Here is a 25,061-nt window from a genome sequence, read left to right as displayed (position 1 = left end):
CTGCACACTGCCCTAACCCATCTGGACAAGAGGAATACCTATGTAAGAATGCTGTTTATCGACTACAGCTCAGCATTTAACACCATAGTTCCCTCGAAACTCGTCATTAAGCTCGAGACCCTGGGTCTTGACCCCGCCCTGTGCAACTGGGTCCTGGACTTCCTGATGGGCCGCCCCCAGGTGGTGAGGGTAGGTAACAACATCTCCACCCCTCTGATCCTCAACACTGGGGCCCCACAAGGGTGCGTTCTCAGCCCTCTCCTGTACTCCTCGTTCACCCATGACTGCGTGGCCATGCACGCCTCCAACTCAATCATCAAGTTTGCAGACGACACTACAGTGGTAGGCTTGATTCCAACAACGACGAGACGGCCTACAGGGAGGTGAGGGCCCTCGGAGTGTGGTGTCAGGAATATAACCTCACATTCAATGTCAACAAAACAAAGGAGATGATCGTGGACTTCAGGAAACAGCAGAGGGAGCAGCCCCCTATCTACATTGACAAGACAGTGGTGGAGAAGGTGGAGAGTTTTAAGTTCCTCGGCGTACACATCACGGACAAACTGAAATGGTCCACCCACACAGATAGTGTGGTGAAGAAGGCGCAGTAGCGCTTCTTGAACCTCAGGAGGCTGAAGAAATTCGGCTTGTCACCAAAAACACTCAAACTTTTACAGATGCACAATCGAGAGCATCCTGTCGGGCTGTATCACCGCCTGGTACAGCAACTGCTCCGCCCACAACAGTAAGGCTCTCCAGAGGGTAGTGAGGTCTGCACAACTCATCATCGGGGGCAAACTACCTGCCCTCCAGGACACCTACACCACCCGATGTCACAGGAAGGCCCAAAAGAACATCAAGGACAACAACCACCCGAGCCACTGCCTGTTCACCCCGCTATCATCCAGAAGGCGAGGTCAGTACAGGTGCATCAAGCGTGGACCGAGAGACTGAAAAACAGCTTCTATCTCAAGGCCATCAGACTGTTAAACAGCCATCACTAACATTGAGTGGCTGCTGCCAACATACTGACTCAACTCTAGCCACTTTAATAATGGAAAAATTGATGTAATAAATGTATCACTAGCCACTTTAAACAATGCCACTTTATATAATGTTTACATACCCTACATTACTCTTCTCATATGTATATACTGTACTCTATACCATCTACTGCATCTTGCCTATGCCGTTCGGCCAGCACTCATTCATATATTTTTATGTACATATTCTTATTCATTCCTTTACACTTGTGTGTGTGTGTATAAGGTAGTTGTTGTGAAATTGTTAGATTACTTGTTAGATATTACTGCATGGTCAGAACTAGAAGCACAAGCATTTCGCTACACTCGCATTAACATCTGCTAACCATGTGTATGTGACAAATAAAATTTGATTTGAAGGTTCCCCTTACAAAAACGCATTTGTTGCTACAAACTTCCTGCAAATTTGCTGCTAACTAAATAGTGTGCCACAAACTGTTGTGTATGCCACTAGTGATGAATCTGCGGTAAACCTTTGGCATCAATAATATTTATTGCCACTAGGGGCAAACAGTTTGCCAGAGTTTTTTTCTGGCAGACAATTCTCTCAGGATTCAATTTCAATCTGTGGTAAATCTGTGGCAACAAGTTCCAAGACGAGAAACCGTTGATGACCAATAAAGGGGATTAGAAACCTACCAGCTAGCTAGATAGCTTGTCCGGTGACTGTCTAACTTATTAAACTTCTTAATTAACTTACACATTTTATTAGCTAAATGATGCCTAGTTAGCAATGTCATGTTTTATGGGATAGAGTAAAACACATTTTGTTGATACCAGTTTCAATCTGTCAGCGCCACTGACCAGCTAGTACTTAGCTAGCTAATGTTAGCTATCATATTTTGCACAATTCATGTGATGGGTAGCTAGCTAACTTTTGATTTGCGTAAACGCTTATTTTTTGTGAATGCATTGCTATCTTTTAATACCAATATGTTAGTGTCACGGTTCAGTAGGAAGTTAGCTAGCACAACCACTTAGGTCTAGCAACAATATTAGTAGTTTTGACATCAAAGCAAATCATCCCTTTTGCAGATGGATACCCTCCCCCTACCCGTGGTGTTGGAAGAGGCTGTATTGGGAGAAGGATGCATCAACACCCTGGACATATGATTGGGGTGCACTCACTCAACACTCTTTTTGCAGTGATAAATGAGTGTATTGTCTTCAGGATTCTTAAGGTAAGTAAATGCATGTATTATTCTCAAATGTAGCCCATACATTCATTATTTGTAACAATTAGATCTTTAATTTATTTCAACTAGTAGCTAGCTTATCTTGATCATGTGTTGTTCCGTGTCTCTTTTTAGAAGCAATCAGTTACAAGGCAAAAATACAGATTGAGGCCTTCAATCAAACTGAGGACAGAGAAATGTGTGCACCAGACAGGTCAAGGCTTGTTGCATGCAAGAAACGTTTTTGGGTTGTTTGGATTACCCAATTGCTGGTTTGCAGGCATTTGGTCAAAAGTTGGATTGTTTTCTGTAAATACTGCAAGGTTGGGTTGTTAGTACTGGGTTATTAAGGTTGGGGTATGGATATTTGACCCAGACAGTGGGTTAATTATACTGCCACCAGCGCGTGAAGTCCACCAGAATACTTGCAAGTATTCAAGTTCAAGTTTGTGTGACTGATAAGTGGAAAACTGCTAACATTATTTCAACAGACTAAGGGTGTTTTGGCTGCATGTAAACTGTGAAGACAGTAAGTAACAAATGTTATGAATTTGATGGGCATTCAGGTTAAATAGGACAACCTATCATAATTAGGTTGCTAGCTAATGTTAGCTTGAGTGTTAGCTAGCTAGCCATTTCCTGTGCTAATATCTCTGGCTGTGGTAGCGTTAGCTAGTTACATCTTTATATAACAAGCATCTTCGTCTTCCACATTGTTATCTATAATCAATAGTACAACTTTAATGGAAACTTGAAAAACTTTACTTCACCAGAGCCTCTTAGAACCATGCAGCCACTTTGGGACTAGATACATTACATACACAGCTACCATAGATAGTCTGGACAGCAGTGAAATAACAATAGCGAGACTATATACAGGGGGGTACGGATACAGAGTCAATGGGGCGGGGGCACCGGTTATTTGAGGTAGTATGTACATGTAGGTAGAGTTATTAAAGTGACTATGCATAGATGACAACAGAGAGTAGCAGTGGTGTAAGGGAGGGGGGGCTGCAAATAGTCTGGGTAGCCATTTGACTAGATGTTCAGGAGTCTTATGGCTTGGGGGTAGAAGCTGTTTAGAAGCCGAGTGGTAGCAGAGAGAAACCGTCTATGACTAGGGTGGCTAGAGTCTTTGACCATTTTTAGGGCCTTCCTCTGACACCGCCTGGTATAGAGGTCTTGGATGGCAGGAAGCTTGGCCCCAATGATGTACTGTGCTGGTCGCATTACCCTCTAGTGCCTTGCGGTCGGAGGCCGAGCAGTTGCCATACCAGGCAGTGATGCAACCAGTCAGGATGCTCTTGATGGTGCAGCTGTAGAACCTGTTTGAGGATCTGAGGACCCTTGCCAAATCTTTTCAGTCTCCTGAGGGGGAATATGTTTTGTCGTGCCCTCGTCACGACTGTCTTCGGACCATGTTAGTTTGTTGGTGATGTGGACACCAAGGAACTTGACGCTCTCAACCTGCTCCACTGCAGCCCCGTAGATGAGAATGGGGGTGTGCTCGGTCCTCTTTGTCCTGTAGTCCACCATCATCTCCTTTGTCTTGATCACGTTGAGGGAGAGATTGTTGTCCTGGCACCACACGGCCAGGGTCTGACCTCCTCCCTATAGGCTGTCTCGTTGTTGTCGGTGATCAGGCACTACAGTTCTCACTGTAGTGTCATCGGCAAATTTAATGATGGGGTTGGAGTCGTGCCTGGCCGTGCAGTCATGAGTGAACAGGGAGTACAGGAGGGGACTGGGCACACACCCCTGAGGGGCCCCTGTGTTGAGGATCAGCGTGGCGAATGTGTTGTTACCTACCCTTACCACCTGGGGGCGGCCCGTCAGGAAGTCCAGGATCCAGTTGCAGAGGGAGGTGTTTAGTCCCAGGGTCCTTAGTGATCAACCTGACACAACACACACATCACAGGCTGGGAGCAGCTCATGGGCACTTAGGGGTACAGTACCTTGCTCAAGGGCACAACCGCAGTGGGTAGTATACAGAAATATTGTAGCTGGTAACCCTTTGGCTGACTGATCACTCCCTGCAGGTTTCCCGCAGGCAGCCCGGGGTTCGAATATCGGCTTGCCTTTCTAACCTCGAAGCTACTGCCTATTCATTCTCTCATTTTTCTTTCCTCAGTTCCTTGCCTTTGTTTAACCATTTGACCTGGCTTATCAACCCTTACATCTAGGTATTTATTTTAGAAATGTCGGTGATCTATCCCTTAATCTCCCCCCTAGCAGTTAAGAGCGTTGGACCAGTAACTGATAGGTTGCTGGTTCGAATCCCTGAGCCAGCAAGGTGGAATCTGCCATTCTGCCTTTGAGCAAGGCAGTTAACCCTTAACAACTGCTCCCTGGGCGACAAAGATGTGGCTGGTAAAAAATAGACATCTTACCCGCCAATACCAAAATCTTACCGCATTTGGTGGGTGGCAGATGTTAATTTTAAGCCCTCCATAGGACTGTGGACACACCAAGCGACACGACAAAGCTTGAGCAGTAGCCTGGTCTTGCCAGGCACATGAAGGAGACCGCGATTCAGAGGGCTCAGTGGTCCAGACAGAATGGGGCCAAGACAGTCGATAGTCCAAGAGTATCCATGTCTTCTGGATACTTCAGGCATGGTGGGTAAATGTATTTATTTTTTACAAAACATTAGACTTCAAATGTATTTGATTTTCTGTGATTAACTAGCCTGGCTGACAAAACCCAGATGACTCACAGTGCAGGGAGAGCTGTGACCACACTGGTCTGGAAAGGAGGCTGATTGTCAATGCAATATTCGCTAATAAATTGTTGCGACAGGGTTTGATTGGTTCTCACAAATGTTTTTTGAGACATTGTTTGGATTTGAAAATCCAACCATTGTAATAGAAAGGGGCAGCGCTGTGGGTGTTTGAGTGAGAAAGACACAGAGGAGAGCCAACCAGTAAAAGCACAGCCCACTTCATTAGCAACACATTGTGCTGACAACATCGAAGAGCCATTCCAGATTGAGGTCAGGAGGGCTTTGAGAGTCAGGTGTTAAACTGTTAGCCAGTTTAACATTAACTACAATGGAAAAGTTGTTTGTCTAGATACAACATAACAGAATCTTAAGTAATTTGTGGCAGTCTCACAATGCTTAGAAACAGCATTGGGTGTCGATACGGGGGGAAGATGTGGATCTTAGCAAGTGTCATACATTTTTGTGGATATTTATGTAAATGTCTGTTTTTGTCAATGTATGCTTTTGTTTGTAAAAACAAAATATTACAAAGAAAGTAATTGTCTGCTTTACTACAGATTGCTCAGGACTTCTACATTTTAAACCTGGACTGCTTAGGGAAACTCTGTCTTCAAGGACAAACTTTGTTTTGCAGGCCCAAGGTCTTCTCTTGGAAGTGCAGGTATAGTTAGAAATGACCCTGCTGGTGGTACGGTACCTCAGATACTCATTCAGTTTTAACCTGAAACAATCAAGTTATTCACTAAACATTCTTCTCTCCAGATACACAAGGTGACATCTTTTTAACATTTCTACCAATGGTCCTCCCAACACCAGTCTACAGGATAGGCAGGTAGACATTCCGATCCAGCTTCAATGAGACCAGAAAGTCCTTCATTGACTTGCAGCCTGTACATTTACAGTGGATTGGCATTGGGATATTGATGGGGAAATTAGATGGCATTTTGTAAACCTTGAATGAAGGGAACAGCATTCCAAAATCTGTTACGCATAACTGCACACTCCAAGACATTAGGTAGATTTCCATCCAATTTGCGACATTTTCATGTGAATATTAAAAAATCTGCATAACACAATATGAGCATTTTCCCGCCAGAGATATTTCCAACAAACTGACTTTTTGCGGATTAAAGGCTGTGCGTGATGATGTAGTGCACATAAAAATAACTTTTGCAGTGAAATTCCCATGTGCCAAATAAAAAAATGCAAGTAAAAGGGGTTTCCATCGCATTTTCAATTCTGCTGATGGTTTTGTCACAAACTGTTGCATTATATAGCAAATGTGCCCACTCTGGTCTTGGCACATGCGCTCTAGCCAACAGCTCACACAAACAGTGGGGGTAGGCTATCTACATTATGAGATTATTATGGATAAGAGCAATATTTGTCAAACTGCAGCCAAGCTTCAATCATAATGTCACCAGAATAATTTATTGGAAAGGAGCATCAAGCTCATCACCTTGCACATTCACCACCCTGTGAAGTTCATAATTTAATTTATTTAATCTGTAGTCTAATAAACTGCATGCTTTCCCAAGTCGTAGTGGTAGGACCACACAACATTTGATCACATGACTCCCAAGATTACTTCAATATGATGGTTATTATATCAATATTTGCGCATAAAGGAGTTTCCACCACCATTTCTCCCACAAGTAATTTTAATGACACAAAAAGATCCCACCAAGCCGATCGAACAAATTGTCTGTAAGCATTTATAAAATTGTACCGGCATTTAGTGTTACTATCAGCCTGGTCGTGATTTCATGCGTCAGGTAATTCATCCACATGAAATGGTTGGATGGAAACGTGGTTAGTGTTGTGTAAATGAACCTATGAGCCCCAGACCCAAATAAATGGAAGATGTAGGCATCAAACAGGGATTGGGTGTTGATTCATGTAAATGGCTATAAAATATACAAAATAAATTGTATGTGATGGCATTGTCAGTGTGCCTCCAGGCTTTGCATAAGTCCTCATATTCCAAAATCAAATTATTTCTCTTAACAGGTTGGGACCAACATGGTTGAGTACCTGCACCAGGCGGAGGTGACGAGACACCACCCATTTGTGCTGGCTCTTGGGGAATGCTGACATTTTGTTTACAGTAATTAGTGGACAGGCATTGGAGCAAGGTACACTGCATGGGGCACTGGATGTGTGATTCAAGTCCTATTATGTGTTTGATATCAACTTTCCCACTGTGCCCCAGCATGGGAACTCCTAAAGACCACAGTGTATCAGCTGCCAGGAATCACATTTTTCACTGAACAATAGTGGATAAGTATCTGCTCTTGTATGTACTGTGAGAAGTGACAGGAGTGAAGTGATTTCTCCCAAGGATGAGCCAGACTTGTGGAGGTCTACACTGATCTATTTTTATTTTTCCCATGATGTCAAACAAAGAGGCACTGAGTTTGAAGGTAGGCCTTGAAATATAGCCACAGGTACACCTCCAATTGGTTCAGTGATGTCAATTAGCCTATCAGAAGCTTCTAAAGCCATGACATCATTTTCTGTAATTTTCCAAGCTGTTTAAAGGCACAGTCAACTTAGTGTATGTAAACTTCTGACCCACTGGAATCATTTTAAAATAATCTTATTAAATACTTTTTTCTTTACATAGTTGAATGTGCTGACAACAAAATCACACAAAAATAATCAATGGAAATCCAATTTATCAACCCATGGAGGTCTGGATTTGGAGTCACACTCAAAATTAAAGTGGAAAACCACACTACAGGCTGATCCAACTTTGATGTAATGTCCTTAAAAGAAGTCAAAATGAGGCTCAGTAGTGCGTGTGGCCTCCACGTGCCTGTATGACCTCCCTACAATGCCTGGGCATGCTCCTGATGAGGTGGCGGATGGTCTCCTGAGGGATCTCCTCCCAGACCTGGACTAAAGCATTCGCCAACTCCTGGACAGTCTGTGGTGCAATGTGGCGTTGGTGGATGGAGCGAGACATGATGTCCCAGATGTGCTCAATTGGATTCAGGTCTGTGGAACGGGCGGGCCAGTCCATAGCATCAATGCCTTCCTCTTGCAGGAACTGCTGACACACTCCAGCCACATGAGGTCTTGCATTAGGAGGAACCCAGGGCCAACCGCACCAGCATATGGTCTCACAAGGGGTCTGAGGATCTCATCTCGGTACCTAATGGCAGTCAGGCTACCTCTGGCGAGCACATGGAGGGCTGTGCGGCCCCCCCAAAGAAATGCCACCCCACACCATGACTGACCCACCGCCAAACCGGTCATGCTGGAGGATGTTGCAGGCAGCAGAACGTTCTCCACGGCGTCTCCAGACTCTGTCACGTCTGTCACATGTGCTAAGTGTGAACCTGCTTCATCTCAAATCAAATTTATTTATATAGCCATTCGTACATCAGCTGATATCTCAAAGTGCTGTACAGAAACCCAGCCTAAAACCCCAAACAGCAAGCAATACATGTGAAAGAAGCACGGTGGCTAGGAAAAGCTCCCTAGGAAAAACTCCCTAGGAAGGCCAAAAACCTAGGAAGAAACCTAGAGAGGAACCAGGCTATGAGGGGTGGCCAGTCCTCTTCTGGTTGTGCAGGGTGGATATTATAACAGAACATGGTCAAGATGTTAAAATGTTCATAAATGACCAGCATGGTCAAATAATAATAATCATAGTAGTGAGGGTGCAACAAGCACATCCGGTGAACAGGTCAGTGTTCCATAGCCGCAGGCAGAACAGTTGAAACTGGAGCAGCAGCACGGCCAGGTGGACTGGGGACAGCAAGGAGTTATCATACCAGGTAGTCCTGAGGCATGGTCCTAGGGCTCAGGTCCTCCGAGAGAAAGACAGAAAGAGAGAGAGAGCGAATTAGAGAGAGCATATTTAAATTCACACAGGACACCGGATAAGACAAGAGAAATACTCCAGATGTAACAGACTGACCCTAGCCCCCCGACACATAAACTACTGCAGCATAAATACTGGAGGCTGAGACAGGAGGGATCAGAAGACACTGTGGCCCCATCCGATGATGCCCCCGGACAGGGCCAAACAGGCAGGATATAACCCCACCCACTTTGCCAAAGCACAGCCCCCACACCACTAGAGGGATGTCTCCAACCACCAACTTACCGTCCTAAGACAAGGCCGAGTATAGCCTACAACGATCTCCGCCATGGCACAACCCAAGGGGGGGCGCCAACCCAGACAGGAAGACCACGTCAGTGACTCAACCCACTCAAGTGACGCACCCCTCCCATGGACGGCATGGAAGAACACCAGTAAGCCAGTGACTCAGCCCCTGTAAAAGGGTTAGAGGCAGAGAATCCCAGTGGAAAGAGGGGAACCGGCAAGGCAGAGACAGCAAGGGCGGTTTGTTGCTCCAGCCTTTCCGTTCACCTTCACACTCCTGGGCCAGACTATACTTAATCATAGGACCTACTGAAGAGATAAGTCTTCAGTAAAGACGTAAAGGTTGAGACTGAGTCTGCGTCTCTCACATGGGTAGGCAGACCATTCCAAAAAAATGGAGCTCTATAGGAGAAAGCCCTACCTCCAGCTGTTTGCTTAGAAATTCTAGGGACAATTGGGAGGCCTGCGTCTTGTGACCGTAGCGTACGTGTAGGTATGTACGGCAGGACCAAATCGGAAAGATAGGTAGGAGCAAGCCCATGTAATGCTTTGTAGGTTAGAAAACAGTCTAGGACTTGGTATATAAGTGCCATAGTTTTTTAAATATGATCATCATTGTTTTAAAACCATTACTTAATGGACAACATTTAAGATATTTTTTAATTTGTGTGGGAGGCTAGCACTGGAGTAATATGATCAAATTTTTGGGTTCTAGTCAGGATTCTAGCAGCCGTATTTAGCACTAACTGAATTTTGTTTAGTGCTTATCCGGGTAGCCGGAAAGTAGAGCATTGCAGTAGTCCAGCCTAGAAGTAACAAAAGCATGGATTAATTTTTCTGCGTCATTTTTCTGCGTCATCTGAAGAGCACAGGGCGCCAGTGGCGAATTTGCCAATCTTGGTGTTCTCTGGCAAATGCCAAACGTCCTGCACGGTGTTGGGCTGTAAGCACAACCCCCACCTGTGGACGTCGGGCCCTCATACCACCCTCATGGAGTCTGTTTCTGACCGTTTGAGCAGACACATGCACATTTGTGGCCTGTTGGAGGTCATTTTGCAGGGCTCTGGCAGTGCTCCTCCTGCTCCTCCTTGCACAAAGGCGGAGGTAGCGGTCCTGCTGCTGGGTTGTTGCCCTCCTACGGCCTCCTCCACGTTTCCTGATGTACTGGCCTGTCTCCTGGTAGCGCCTCCATGCTCTGGACACTACGCTGACAGACACAGCAAACCTTCTTGCCACAGCTCGCATTGATGTGCCATCCTGGATGAGCTGCACTACCTGAGCCACTTGTGTGGGTTGTAGACTCCGTCTCATGCTACCACTAGAGTGAAAGCACCGCCAGCATTCAAAAGTGACCAAAACATCAGCCAGGAAGCATAAGAACTGAGAAGTGGTCTGTGGTCCCCACCTGCAGAACCACTCCTTTATTGGGGGTGTCTTGCTAATTGCCTATACTTTCCACCTGTTGTCTATTCCATTTGCACAACAGCATGTGACATTTATTGTCAATCAGTGTTGCTTCCTAAGTGGACAGTTTGATTTCACAGAAGTGTGATTGACTTGGAGTTACATTGTGTTGTTTAAGTGTTCCCTTTATTTTTTTGAGCAGTGTATTTTTTGTTCATATGATTTAAAAAGCGAGTCATCTGGAGTAGGCAGTGCCATTAGTTTGTAAGTAAAGAGTTAATCAATGGGATTTTTCCATAAATAGACAAGTATTTACCTCTCCATGGTTGAAGAATCTTATCTATTTTTGCTAACTTTCTATTGAAATTAGTTCTGGTAAATTCATTTATATTTTTTGAGATGTGAATATGTCTACTTCACCATCCGCCCATTTTATTGGTAAGCTACAAGGTAGTGTAAACACTTTTATTAACGATCCAATACGTAATATGGCACATTGTCAAAATTAGGTTTTAATCCAGAGAGGATAGAAAAGTGATCAAGATCTTCAATGAGACTGTGCAGGGATCCAGATTGCGGATTTAAGAAAAAACTAAGGTCATCGGCATACATTGATACTTGTTTTTATCCCCTGGATTTGTAACCCCTTGATGTTCTTGTTGGATCTAATTTTAATAGCTAGCATTTCAATAGCCAAAATAAATAGATATGGCGACCTCAGACAGCCTTGTTTTACTCCTCTTAAAAGCTCAATACTTTCTGAGAATTAACCATTATTTACTATTTTACATCTGGGATTACTACATGACTATAACCCATTTTATAAGATATTCACCAAAATTAAAGTAATCCGGGCATTTATATATAAATTCTAGTTGTACTTAATCAAATACCTTTTCAAAATCTGCTATGAAGACCAGGCCTGGTATCTTCGATGTTTCATAATATTCAATTGTTTCAAGTAATTTTCGTATATTGTCGTATAAAAAACCTGTCTGATCAGGATGAAAAATAGCTGATAAAACCTTTTTTATTCTATGTGATATGCATTTCGCCCGGATTTTCGCATTGCAACATTGAAGTATTAGAGGCGTCCAGTTTTTTAAATGGACCGGATCTTCATACTTACCACCTGGGTCCTGTTTTAGTAGTAATGAAATCAGACCTTATTGTTGAGTACCTGAAAGTCTACCATTTGTATAAGAGTAATTAAAACATGCTAATAATGGATCTTTGAGTACATCAAAAAGGTCTGATATCCCTCTACTGGTATACCGTCAAGCCCCGGTGTTTTTCCAAACTGAAAAGATTTTAACGCCTCAAAGTTCCTCTTCTGTAAGTTGGCCTTCACACAGGTCTTTCTGTAAATGTTGTTAATTTTACATTATTATTAGGAAAGAAATACTTACAGTTAACATCATTCAGTGGAAATGGAGGAGACTACAGATCGCAAGTTAATTATCTCACGTCGTGGAAAAGATTTGTAATGTTGTACTTATTGTTGACGATATTCATGCTAATGTTGTGTTTTTGAGCTAGCGCCCAATAGACAGACTCCCATTCACTCCTTAATTAAAGGACAGTGGCCATTGTCCCAGAATACACCGTGCGGCCCATTGACGTAGCATGGGCAATGTTTCCCATCTTCTCAAAATGATATCTGCCATCGCGAATGTTAGACTTCACTCTGTGATCTGCATGTTGAACAGGGTGAGATTGTAGACTCCTAAATTGATAGGCGATTTTACAGTGAACTAGCTACTTTACATGTTGATGTTGTCATTGGTATTATTGTGTGTAGGTACGTTTGCATTAGAGAGCATTGCATGGCAATTGTGGATTTTGTAGTCGACTTGACCTGCAACAGATTTCCACAACAATATTCTATGTTGCTACCAACCTTATTATAATGTCAAAATGAAACATTTGTTAACATACAGTGCATTCGGAAAGTATTCAAACCCCTTGACCTTTTCCACATTTTGTTACGTTACAGCCTTATTCTAAAATGGATTAAATCATTCCCCCCCTCATCAATACAGACACAATAAACCATAATGACAAAGCAAAAACTGGTTTAGACATTTTAGCAAATGTATTAAAAATGTTAAAACCGTATCACATTTGCATAAGTATTCAGACCCTTTACTCAGTACTTTGTTGAGGAACCTTTGGCAGCGATTACAGCCTCGAGTCTTTTTGGGTATAACGCTAGTTTCTCCCATTCTTCTCTGCAGATCCTCTCAAGCCCTGTCAGGTTTGATGGGGAGCATTGCTGCACAGCTATTTTCAGGTCTCTCCAGAGATGCTCGATCGAGATCAAGTCCGGGCCCTGGCTGGGTCACACAAGGACATGAATAGACTCCTGCATTGTCTTGACTGTGTGTTTAGGGTCGTTCTCCTGTTGGAAGGTGAACCTTCGCCCCAGTCTGAGGCCCTGAGCGCTTTGGAGCAGGTTTGCATCAAGGATCTCTCTGTATTTTGCTTCGTTCATATTTCCCTCGATGCTGACTTTTCTCCCAGTTCCTGTCGCTGAAAAACATCCCCACAGCATGATGCTGCCACCACCATGTTTCACAGTAGGGATGGTGCCAGGTTTCCTCCAGATGTGACGCTTGGCATTCAGGCCTGAGAGTTCAATCTTGGTTACATCAGGCCAGAGAATCTTGTTTCTCATTGTCTGCGAGTCCTTTAGGTGCCTTTTGGCAAACTCCAAGTGGTCTGTCTTGTGCCTTTTACTGAGGAGTGGCTTTCGTCTGCGCACTCTACCATAAAGGCCTGATTGGTGGAGTGCTGCAGAGATGGTTGTCCTTCTGGAAGGTACTCCCATCTCCACAGAGGAACTCTGGAGCTCTCTCAAAGTGACCATCGCGTTCTTGGTCACCTCCCCGAACAAGGCCCTTCTCCCCGATTGCTCAGTTTGACTGGGCGGCCAGCTCTAGGAAGAGTCTTGGTGGTTCCAAACTTCTTCCATTTAAGAATGATGGAGGCTATTGTGTTCTTGGGAACTTCAATTTTTTTTTGTACCTTTTTCGTACCATTTCTAAAAACCTGTTTTTGCTTTGTCATTATGGGGTATTTTGTGTAGATTTTTTTTTGTTATCCATTTTAGAATAAGGCTGTAACGTAACAATGTGGAAAAAGTCAAAGGGGTCTGAATACTTTCCGAATGCACTGTATATATCCAAAATCAAACCTTGTGGAATGCCACATGTGATGTGTATTTTCTGAGTTACGTTCACCAAGGGTGACAAACTCTCAGCTGGTTAAATACTGGACCGGAGAGGCCAACCCACCTCTCCAGACTGTTCAGAAGAACATCATGGTCAAGTGTCGAATGCAGCACTTAAATACAAGAGTACAAGGACAGAAAGCTGTTTGGCATCTATGTTGGCTCTAAGATTATTTACCACTTTAACTAAGGCAGTCTCTGTGCTGTGGTGGGTCCGAAAATACAGTTGGCACTTAATCATTTAGCTGTTTTAAAAACAAATTTCTCCAGAATTTTACTTAAGAATGGAAAGTTGGAGATTGTCCAAACCATTTTTAATATTTGAAGAATCTACATTACTTTTCTTCAGAAGGGGTTTCACCATAGAAGTTGTTAGTGCAGTGGGGAATGTGCCTGTGAACAGGGAGTGATTAACAATAACTTGCACTTCAGATGTGCAATTAAAAACTGTTTTGAAGGTGGTGGGGATAGGATCGAGAAGGCAGGTAGAAGGCTTAAGTTGTGATATCACTTTCCTGAGCATGTCTGTGTCAACCAAGGCAAATAAATCCATAGTGCCTTTGCACGGTAGGCTAGGGCACATATCATCCAACTTCTCATCAGGTCTTGCTAGACTGATACCCAGCCTAATGTTTTATCTCTGAAATTTGCCGCAAACTCATCACATCTAGATGTGGAGGAAAGTTCACATAGGTTTGCAGGGGTAGGATTTATCAGGCCATCAATGGTCGAGAATAATTATTTGGATTATTAGTGATCAAGTTAGAAAAATGAGCCCGTCTGGCATTTCTAATTGCCTTGTTATATATGCCAAGTTGCTCTCTCAGAATATCATAATGGACCCTGCAACTGACTTTCTCCACTTCCGCTCAGCAATTTCTCTTTAATTGATTAGTGTCCTCACTCATCCAAGGGGCTCTCTGTTTGGATGTGGCCTTTTTCAACTTTAATGGAGCTATGGCATCAATGGTTGCCCTTAATTTGCTATTAAAGTTAAGTCAACTAAGTCATCACAAGAGAAAGGCAGAATAGGTGATGGAGTATTGTTCATACGCTCAATAAAATCTGTAGCAACATTTACATTTTAGTCATTTAGCAGACGCACTTATCCAGAGCGACTTACAGTAGTGAATGCATACATTTCATACCATGCATTTTTTTTGTACTAGCCCCCCGTGGGAATCGAACCCACAACCCTGGAGTTGCACACACCATGCTCTACCAACTGAGCCACAGGGAAGGCCAACTTCAGAGGTAAGATATAATTTCTTAATGTGTTCAGTATTACACGGTGCTAAGGGCAACAAGGTAGTAAAAAATACACAGTGGCGTTCAAATAACGCAACATCAACAATTAGAGAAAATGTCAATAGAAAACCCCTTGGTAATAATCAGGTCCAGAGTATGGCTGCGGTTATGGGTGGGCCCAGTAACATGTTGGATAAAGTCCATAGAGCTCAAAAGATACAGAAATCCAATGACCTTGGAGTCAGTCTCTTTGTCCACATGAATATTAAAATCACCCAGCACAATGATTTTATCATAGTTCACAAGGACAATAGTTCAGAGAAATCAGTAAATAAAGTGGGGCAGTGCTTTGGTGGCCTATACAGGCCAGCACTGGTGGCTGACATTTAAACAGTATAGCATGATGCTCAAAAGACCCAAAGTTGCCAAATTACAGCTGAGAGCATTAGTAAAAATAGAGGCCTTTCCCCCACCCTTTTTCCCTTCTCTAAAAGAGTATGAAAAGCTGTAGTCGGGGGGGAGACGCTACAGTCTAAAGACCGTGAGAAACATGCAGTCAACTTTGCGGTCAGTAATGAGGTCATTCACAAAAAAGGTTTTACAAGTGATTGCTCTAACATTTTAAAAGTGCCATATTCAATGAGTGTGGGCACTCTGGTATCTGCCTAGAGGTAACCCATAGAATAACAACCACGTTTTCTGACAGTCTCCAATCTATCAGAATGGTAGGACGACAGTTTGTATAAACTCACTAGAAGGCGGAGTTAAAGGAACATAAATTAGGTTACTCACAATAACCATAGTGCCATTTCAATAGGAGTTAATGTGGTTTCCAAGTCCTCTGTTGCTCATTCTGACAGGGAGAACTGGAGCACTACAAGACCCTGACTGTCAGTCTCTAAAACAGTTTGCAATGTTGCTGGAAATAATCCTGGAACCCCTGCGGTTAGGGTGAATCATGTCTCTTTTAAAAAGTGCTCGTTGCTCCCACAGCAAACCAAAGTGGTCACAAAAGTGACCACTTTTGCAAAGTTTCTTCAGGTATATTTTAGGGAAAGAGTCGGCTGAAACGTTCCAAACCCCTTCAGTAGCATGGGAGGGGGCCAGAGATAATTATTATCTTCCCTGTGCTAGCGAGGGTCTTTAAAAAAAAATTGTAGTCCTACCTCAGTTCTGGAAGGTCGTCTAAAACGAAGGTTGTTAAAACCTACGTGAGTGACGAACTGTAGGCAGGAGAAAGTCATGGACACAGGCTCCTGGGTGACAGTGGACCTTAGTCGGTCCACAGACCGTAGGCAGGCCAAAATCTCTCACCATCGAGCTGCCCACAATGATGGTGCTAGTGATGGAATCCGATGGGGGGAAAAAACCTGCTGAACTGTGGTGGCCGTGGAGGAGGGTGAAGCTGGGCGGCCGCCAGCTGTTGGTATAGACCTTGGATCCGTGCTGACTCCTGGTGCTGGTAGGTCTGCCTCAAGCGGTGCAAAGCTGTTTGATAGCTGGGTCAGATCTTCTCGGATAGATGGGTGGCCAGACTGCCTCCCCGACCTCCTACGCCTTGAGAGTGTCCAGTCTCTCATGGGCCGCGGAGTTGAGCTTAACGTCTGTCCGTTGGATTGGGCCCGATCAACCAACTCATCGACAGCTTTGCTTTAGGAGGCATTTAAAACTCAGATTCGGTTTGCCTGGGTTACAGCAAGGTCAACAACATGATTTTTGAATGACTACCTCATCTCGGTACCCCACACATACAATTATGCCCTCCGCACCTCTCTGATTCAGAGGGGTTGAGTTAAATGCGGAAGACACATTTCAGTTGAATGCATTCAGTTGTACGACTGACTTGGTATCCCCCTTTCCTTTTACACATTTTCAAGCATAGTGGTGGCTGCATCGTGTTATAGGTATGCTTGTAATTGTTAAGGACTGGGGAGTTTTTCAGGATAAAAAAGAAACGTAATGGAGCTAAGCACAGGTAAAATCCTAGAGCACCAATTGGTTCAGTCTGCTTTCCACACTAGGAGATGGATTCACCTTTCAGCAGAACGATAAAATAAAACACAAAGCCAAATCTACACTGGAGTTGCTTAGCAAGAAAACAGTGAATGTTCCTGAGTGACTGAGTTAGATTTTCAAGCAGATTTAAGTAAAAACTATGGCAAGACCTGAAAATGGTTGCCTAGCAATGATCAACAACCAATTTTACAGAGCTTTAAGAATTGTGAAAACAATAAGGGGCAAATGTTGCACAATCCAGTGGTGGGAAGCTGTTAGAGACTTACCCATAAAGACTTCCAAAGATGCTTCTACAAAGTATTGACTCAGGGGTGTGAAACCTTACAGTACCAGTCAAAAGTTTGGACACACCTACTCATTCAAGGGTTTGTCTATATTTTGACCATTTTCTACAATATAGAATAATAGTGAAGACATCAAAACTATGAAATACACATATGGGATCATGTAGCAAACAAAAAAGTGTTAAATCAAAATATATTTTAGATTCTTCAAAGTATTTACCCTTTGCCTTGATGACAGCTTTGCACACTCTTGGCAATCTCTCAATCAGCTTCACCTGGAATGCTTTTCCAACAGTCTTGAAGGAGTTCGTTCCAACAGATGCTGAGCTTGTTGGCTACTTTTCCTTCACTCTGCATTCCAACTCATGTCAAAGCATCTCAATTGGGTTGAGGCCGGGTGATTGTGGAGGCCGGGTGATTGTGGAGGCCGGGTGATTGTGGAGGCCGGGTGATTGTGGAGGCCGGGTGATTGTGGAGGCCGGGTGATTGTGGAGGCCAGGTGATCTGATGCAGCACTCCATCACTCTCCTTCTTTGTCAACTATTTCATAGTTTTGATGTCTTCACTATTGTTCTACAATGTAGAAAATAGTAAAAATAAAGAAAACACCTTGAATGAGTACATGTATCCAAACTTTTTACTGGTACTGTATGTCAATTAGATAATCCTGTACTTCATTTTCAATACATTTTCAAACATTTCTAAACACGTTTTCACTTTGTTATTATGGGGTATTGTGTGTCCATTCTTGGGCTAGCTTCTACCTAGCCGAGTTCTGTTAGGAGAAAACAGATCTGAATTGGCACAGCACAGGCCCAAATACATCCTAAAAATATTTTATTCCCCTATAAAAACCTTGTATCAAATAAAACATTATATAAATGATTAATATAATTATTCACCCTTAGAGTGCTTTACAAATATTGTTTCAAACAGAGGGTTCCTGACATGAAGGATTATTTGTCTTATACTGTTCAAATATATTGGGAAGCTATGCGTAATTGTAAAATATAATACATCTCATTCCCATAAATTCTCATAACACCAGCGTTGGCTCCCTCTGACCGTCATGGACAAACAATATACCATACAACTCACAAGGCCCAGGCGCTTCTCTTGGTACAACTTGTGTCCATATGATATTTATTGAAAATGTTCTTATATTTTAGATTTGAAGAGGTCTAGGGGGCGGATGTCCTACGGAGACGATCCCCACCTGCTTCAAGATGTCCACGATCTTCCCCGTGCCAAGAAACGGAAAGTAACTGAACTGAATGATTACTGACCCGTAGTACTCACGTCCATCATCATGAAGTGATTCGAGAGGCTAGTCAAAGACCACATCACCTCTTCCCTCCCTGACACACTCAACCCTCTCCAATTCGCCTACCGCCCTGACAGATCCACGGACGATGCAATCGCCATTGCACTACACACTGCCCTCACCCACCTGGACAAAGGGAATGCATATGTGAGGATGCTGTTCATCAACTACAGCTTGGACTTCAATACCATAGTGCCCTCTAAGCTCACCACAAAGCTCATGGCCCTGGGACTGAACTCCTCCCTATGCAACTGGATCCTGGACTTCCTGAAGGGCCGTCCCCAGGTGGTGAAGGTAGACAACATCACCTCCTCAACACTGATTCTCAACACGGGGAGGTAGGCAGCCAGGTAAACAACCTCTCCCTCAACGTGAGCAAAACAAAGGTGCTGATTGTGGACTTCAGTTGGATCCAGGCTGGTCACGCCCTCATCAACGGGCTGCTGTGTAAAGTTCTTCTGTGTACACATCTCCGAGGAGCTGAAATGGTTTATCATTGCTAGAGTTGTTAATATGTATCTTATTCTTTTTTTTAATTTTTTTATTATAAATGTTTTATTTCACTGCATTGTTGGAACTCGGATCTCAAGAATTTCACTGTACCCTGTAATTACATCTGCAACCTTGTACATGTGACTATTAAACTAATCTAAATAATACAAAAAAATGTTTTTGGATTGCCCCGGTCGAGACGCATTTAATGGTACCAGATCAATTTACTTCTTCTTCTGTGGATTTTTTATGGCAGTTGGCAACCAACTTTAATGTGCATTACTGCCACCAAATGGACTGGAGTGTGGACCAGAGATGGGGAAGGTCTAAATCCTACCCAATATTCTCATCTCCCTAAGGAAACGAAATACATAAATACTACCTCCCCTGAAGATTTCCCCAGCAGTTCACTTAATCCTGGCTCTTCAACCCCATTACTCCTCAAATCTAATCACAATCGGGGAACAATCACATATTTCTGCCACTGAAATAGAACATGTTCCACTGTCTCCATCTCCTCCTGACAATCACACCTCCCAGTTGGATGTTTCCCACCAATTTCAATGTACTATTGAGCCTGGTGTGTCCCAGTCTCAGCCATGTGACTACACTTTCCTCCCTTCTCTCTCAGCCTGACGACCTCCCTGCCCCACCTTTCCCTGAATCTTATACAGGTGTCTTCCCTTTCCCACAACTCTTGCCATTTGTTTTTAACCACTGTTTTTATAAACCACTTGGCTTCTGCTTTACTGATTGACAATTCCATCTCAACATTAGGATGTTTAAGAGCCTGCTTGGCGATAACATCCACCTCCTCATTCCCCTCTACTCCCACATGAGCTGATACTCAGAGGAACATCACAAATGCGCCATCTATCACCAAATACAAACACTGCAAAACCTCGTACAATACATCTTGTCTGCTCCAAGACACAAATTCATTTAAGCTCATCAGTGCTGCACAGGAGTCAGAGCAGATTACTACCCTGTCTGGCCTCACCTCCTCCACCCACTCTGCAGCCAAGAGTTTGACCATCAACTCCATTGTGTAAACAGATAAATGATCCGTTGCTCTTTTTGCCACTGCCACCTTCAACTCAGCAACACTAAAAGCTGCTCCTGTCCTCCATGTTTTAGGGTCCTTAGATCCATCTGTGAATATACTCAAGAAAGCATAGTATTATTGTGTTCTTAAATGTTCACTTACAACTGAATCTAGGCCTTCCTCAACAGCTCGTACCCTCTCAAGCAACCCTAGATCCATTACTGGCTGAGGGAGCAGTAAGCAGTTCACCTTATCTCGCACGAAAGTTTGTAGCTGTCGACGTCACATGAGCCTCTCTGAGCCAATGGAAATTTAGCAGGCACGCTTATGAAACTAGGCAGTGTAGTACCACTTACATCCACTGGATGGCAGTATAATGCACACAATTGGAAGAACAGCAGCGAGCTGAAACCAGCCATATGTCAGACACTGTATATGTCAATGTATGATTTAAATCGATAAAACAAAGTTAAAACAGCCTAGTGCCCGCCATACATTTTTGTCAGCTCGAGGATACTGACTAGTAATTCAAACTCATGTATTAACAGTGACTCGCTGTTGTGATGTTCTGTGTTTTCATTTCAACAAGCTCACCAGTGTTTTTCTATATAAATTAGCATATATATATTTATGGTCAAAGATGATCTACTTGATATGTTGGCATATTGATGTTATTATATTATTTTCTTTTTTGACCAAGTCTATCCATGCCCCCCCCCCCAGCAACATGGGTTTCTTGTCAGTCCCCTTTTTTGCGGCAGTAATCGTCTGATTTATAAATAGATTCAAGGAGCTATCATCGTTAAGTAACATAGTAGATGGGAAGCATTGAATATTTTACATTCATGCCCTTCTAAATGAATTTTGTAACTTTGTCCCAAAAGCATTTAACTGCAGAGCACTCCCACATCATATGAAGGAATGTGCTTATCTAATTTGGAGGACAGAGTGAACATTTGGGAGGTGGGGACAATTTCATCTGAAAATATTTCCTTGGTGTTAACTACAGTCTGTGAACAGGAAGCGGCGCAGGTCCTAATCCAGGCACTTGTCATCTCCTGTCTGGATTACTGCAACTCGCTGTTGGCTGGGCTCCCTGCCTGTGCCATTAAACCCCTACAACTCATCCAGAACGCCGCAGCCCGTCTGGTGTTCAACCTTCCCAAGTTCTCTCACGTCACCCCGCTCCTCCGCTCTCTCCACTGGCTTCCAGTCGAAGCTCGCATCCGCTACAAGACCATGGTGCTTGCCTACGGAGCTGTGAGGGGAACGGCACCTCCGTACCTTCAGGCTCTGATCAGGCCCTACACCCAAACAAGGGCACTCCGTTCATCCACCTCTGGCCTGCTCGCCTCCCTACCTCTGAGGAAGCACAGTTCCCGCTCAGCCCAGTCAAAACTGTTCGCTGCTCTGGCACCCCAATGGTGGAACAAGCTCCCTCACGACGCCAGGACAGCGGAGTCAATCACCACCTTCCGGAGACACCTGAAACCCCACCTCTTCAAGGAATACCTGGGATAGGATAAAGTAATCCTTCTAACCCCCCCCTTAAAAGATTTAGATGCACTATTGTAAAGTGGTTGTTCCACTGGATATTATAGGTGAATGCACCAATTTGTAAGTCGCTCTGGATAAGAGCGTCTGCTAAATGACTAAAATGTAAAATGTAAATGTAAATGTCCAATGTATAACTTGATGGTTTGGATTATGGGATATCAAGGTAATGTTTTTTACCTTGGTATTCCATAATCTGTTCACGTTAAAGGGTTGTTCATATTCGCTTAGATTTGTGGACCATACTATTTTAATGGTTAGCTCAGAATATGAGCTTTCCAAAAGTTGTTTACATATTATAGAGATCAGTCCTTTCGGGAGCCCAGATAAATTATTTATAAATCCCATCATTGGATGGTCCTGTAGTTGGGTTTCCCAGCATTGATAAATTGTAAATATATAAAAAGGACTTGCCTGGTAATGTGTGTCTTTCAAATCTTGGAATATTCTAAAAACCATTAGTCCATGATACTGGCAAGGGTACGGATTCCACATTTGGACCATTGGAGGGATGCAAAAGGCCGCCCTTCAGATCACAAGACATTATTGGTAAATATAGGATTATGGGCATGTCATTTTGATTCCCAGTTACATTGGTTATCAATTTTGCACCAAATAGAGATTGTGTGAACAATAATTGAACCAAAGCATAGTGAGCAATAAGAGGACCAAAGCATAATTTCCATTGTTTAAGGGTTATATCAGTGAAGACCACCTCTTCCAGGGCAATAGGAGACACCATATTTCTCTCTATACACCGCCAGTGGGGCGGAAGAATCACGTCTAAACCAATTTAGGATGGGACTCCTACGTCTTTCCCTCTTTAAAAGTTTGTTAATTTTATTCAGAATCGCTTACTTTGCCATATTAATTTTGAAACCGCACTGTATTTCACCCAAATAGCCAGAAGAGTGAGACAATTGAAGCATTGAACTACAGAAATTCAGTCGTGGCAATATATTCATTTTGACAATAGACAAACTACCAGTTAAATATTATTTGTCAATAATAAATGTGTAGCTATACGCTTTGTCAATACTTAGTAAGTTCATAGGATTTTGTTGATTAATACATTGTTGTTGGTTGTGGTGCAGAAGAGCAGCACAAAAATGTTCCCTCTACAGGTGGCTAAGGATTTGGCCACCTCCATGTAGATGCAATTTGTCTTTTTCCCCTGCCCCGCTACAAAGTTTCTCCCTGCAGGCGGTCACTGAGTCCGAGGTGCTAAAGGAGCTCCTGAAACCTGCCCCCAAAAACCATCTGGGTCAGATGGTTTAGACTCTTTCTTCTTTAAGGTTGCTGCCCCTATCATCGCCAAGCCTATCTCTGACCTTTTTAACCTGTCTCTCCTTTCTGGGGAGATTCCCATTGCTTGGAAGGCAGCCACGGTGTGTCCTTTATTTAAAGGAGGAGATCAAGCTGATCCTAACTGTTATAGGCCTATTTCTATTTTGCCCTGTTTATCAAAAGTGTTGGAAAAACTTGTCAATAATGAACTGACTGGCTTTCTTGATGTCTATAGTACACTGCGCAAAAAAATAAAGGGAACACTTAAACAACACAATGTAACTCCAAGTCAATCACACTTCTGTGAAATCAAACTGTCCACTTAGGAAGCAACACTGATTGACAATACATTTCACATGCTGTTGTGCAAATGGAATAGACAACAGGTGGACATTATAGGCAATTAGCAAGACACCCCCAATAAAGGAGTGGTTCTGCAGGTGGGGACCACAGACCACTTCTCAGTTCCTATGCTTCCTGGCTGATGTTTTGGTCACTTTTGAATGCTGGCGGTGCTTTCACTCTAGTGGTAGCATGAGACGGAGTCTACAACCCACACAAGTGGCTCAGGTAGTGCAGCTCATCCAGGATGGCACATCAATGCGAGCTGTGGCAAGAAGGTTTGCTGTGTCTGTCAGCGTAGTGTCCAGAGCATGGAGGCGCTACCAGGAGACAGGCCAGTACATCAGGAGACGTGGAGGAGGCCGTAGGAGGGCAACAACCCAGCAGCAGGACCGCTACCTCCGCCTTTGTGCAAGGAGGAGCAGGAGAAGCACTGCCAGAGCCCTGCAAAATGACCTCCAGCAGGCCACAAATGTGCATGTGTCTGCTCAAACGGTCAGAAACAGACTCCATGAGGGTGGTATGAGGGCCCGACGTCCACAGGTGGGGGTTGTGCTTACAGCCCAACACCGTGCAGAACGTTTGGCATTTGCCAGAGAACACCAAGATTGGCAAATTTTCCACTGGCGCCCTGTGCTCTTCACAGATGAAAGCAGGTTCACACTGAGCACGTGACAGACGTGACAGAGTCTGGAGACGCCATGGAGAACGTTCTGCTGCCTGCAACATCCTCCAGCATGACCGGTTTGGCGGTGGGTCAGTCATGGTGTGGGGTGGCATTTCTTTGGGGGGCCGCACAGCCCTCCATGTGCTCGCCAGAGGTAGCCTGACTGCCATTAGGTACCGAGATGAGATCCTCAGACCCCTTGTGAGACCATATGCTGGTGCGGTTGGCCCTGGGTTCCTCCTAATGCAAGACAATGCTAGACCTCATGTGGCTGGAGTGTGTCAGCAGTTCCTGCAAGAGGAAGGCATTGATGCTATGGACTGGCCCGCCCGTTCCCCAGACCTGAATCCAATTGAGCACATCTGGGACATCATGTCTCGCTCCATCCACCAACGCCACGTTGCACCACAGACTGTCCAGGAGTTGGCGGATGCTTTAGTCCAGGTCTGGGAGGAGATCCCTCAGGAGACCATCCGCCACCTCATCAGGAGCATGCCCAGGCGTTGTAGGGAGGTCTTACAGGCACGTGGAGGCCACACACACTACTGAGCCTCATTTTGACTTGTTTTAAGGACATTACATCAAAGTTGGATCAGCCTGTAGTGTGGTTTTCCACTTTAGTTTTGAGTGTGACTCCAAATCTAGACCTCCATGGGTTGATAAATTGGATTTCCATTGATTATTTTTGTGTGATTTTGTTGTCAGCACATTCAACTATGTAAAGAAAAAAGTATTTAATAAGATTATTTCTTTCATTCAGATCTAGGATATGTTGTTTAAGTGTTCCCTTTATATTTTTGAGCAGTATATTTTCTCTGGTATGCAATCTGGTTTCCGCTCAGGTTATGGATGTGTCACTGCAACCTTAAAGGTCCTCAATGATGTCACCATTGCCCTTAATAGTTGCACAATGTTGGTCTACTATTTTTATTGACTTGGCCAAAGCTTTTGATAAGGTAGACCATTCCATTCTTGTGGGCCGGATAAGGAGTATTGGTGTCTCTGAGGGGTCTTTGGCCTGGTTTGCTAACTACCTCTCTCAAAGAGTGCACTGTATGAAGTCAGAACATCTGCTGTCTTAGCCACTGCCTGAACACCTCCAAAACAAA

The 25,061-nt window shown here is 43.8% G+C and overlaps 1 long non-coding RNA gene across 2 annotated transcripts in view; it reads left to right on the top strand.

The window, feature by feature from the left end:
* LOC106584627 (uncharacterized) overlaps positions 1-19,361 on the top strand; it is a 42,004-nt gene extending 22,643 nt beyond the window's left edge. The window contains exons 2-5 of one of the 2 annotated variants that reach the window (XR_001323791.2): positions 2,079-2,224; positions 4,673-4,836; positions 14,863-14,947; positions 18,411-19,361. This is a non-coding gene — a long non-coding RNA (uncharacterized lncRNA). The remainder of the gene's footprint in view (positions 1-2,078; positions 2,225-4,672; positions 4,837-14,862; positions 14,948-18,410) is intronic. The other variant, XR_001323790.2, reaches the window with a different exon arrangement.
* Positions 19,362-25,061: the final 5,700 nt, after the last annotated feature.

The sequence above is a fragment of the Salmo salar genome, chromosome ssa23, assembly GCF_905237065.1.
Source record: "Salmo salar chromosome ssa23, Ssal_v3.1, whole genome shotgun sequence".
NCBI classification, from domain to species: Eukaryota; Metazoa; Chordata; class Actinopteri; order Salmoniformes; family Salmonidae; genus Salmo; species Salmo salar.
Note: the sequence above shows the minus strand (reverse complement) of the source record. Positions and strands in the feature narration are given on the sequence as shown.